This window comes from Echinops telfairi, unplaced genomic scaffold, assembly GCF_000313985.2.
Source record: "Echinops telfairi isolate 266 unplaced genomic scaffold, ASM31398v2 ScPeMD7_26;HRSCAF=91, whole genome shotgun sequence".
Taxonomy (NCBI): Eukaryota; Metazoa; Chordata; class Mammalia; order Afrosoricida; family Tenrecidae; genus Echinops; species Echinops telfairi.
Genome location: NW_022103923.1, coordinates 6,221,061 through 6,222,263, shown reverse-complemented (window position 1 = coordinate 6,222,263; position 1,203 = coordinate 6,221,061).

Sequence of the window (1,203 nt, the reverse complement as noted above, 5' to 3'; positions counted from 1 at the left end):
TTAAGAGTTTTCCTCTGTTTTATTTTGTTATTGTTGCTTTTTTATTGTTGTTATTTTTAAAATATGTTCTCCTATATATGCAATCGAGGATAGGTAAATCTAAAGAGACAGTGACTGGTTTAATGGTTTCTTTGGGGTTATGGCAGGGGAGGTAGGGGGAAATGGAGAGTAATAACAATGAATACAAGAAAGAAGAAAACTTCTAAAATGTATTGTGATAATGATTGTACAACTTTTCCTGATATGATTGAAATATTGAGTTGTATCTGGACCTGGACTGAAAGCAGAGAGTACCAGGAGGATATTTACTAGCATTTTCTTGACCCTGCTAAGGGATTCAGCTGTGTGAATTATAACAAAATGATGGATAACCTTGAGAAGAATGGGAATCCCAGAAAACTGCATTGTGCTCATCAGGAGTCTGCACATGGATCAAGAGGTAGTTGTGACATGAATAATATGTCAAAAATAATATTTAAAGTTCACAAAATCAGAAGATAAGCTATATGACTGGGGCCTTCTAAGAAAATAAACACTAATGACCTAGCTTCTATCCAGCCCATGGTGACCCAGGTCATGTGCTATAGACTATTGGGACTTTAGACTCTGTTATTTTGGGGCACACAACATTCTTCATAAGCCACACCAGAAAAAATTGATGTGGAAACCCCAGTAAGTGAACTGGGCTCTACCTCAAACTCACGTGTAGCCTTTGGATTTAAGGTTGAAACTCCACAGTGTGAGAAGAAGCAGAGGACTCCTATTCTAAGGGTATAAAACTAAGGGTGGTGTATTCTAAAGATCTCTTCTAAGGGTGGTTTTTGGACTTTGGCTCAGGTCTCTTGCCTTGAAGTTGCCTAATGAATGGTGGCCTGAGACTACCATATTTTGATGTCCTCCCTGCTTTATTATGACATGTATCAATCTTGTAGGTGTAGTTCTGCCAATGTGAATGAATATTATTGACCATTTTGTCCTATCACCAACCCCCATTTTTGTGTAGTGCCCCAGTCACTTAAGAGTTTAATCTGTACAAGTCAACAATTTATATAATTTGGCTCACAGCTGGCCTATACTTGCATAAAGACCTTTTATCAACAGTGTTTTAAATTTTATACCATTCACTAAATTAATGACACGATCAATAGAATTGCCTTATGCCCCAGAGGAATAATTGATAATGTTTTCTAACATAAAATGACA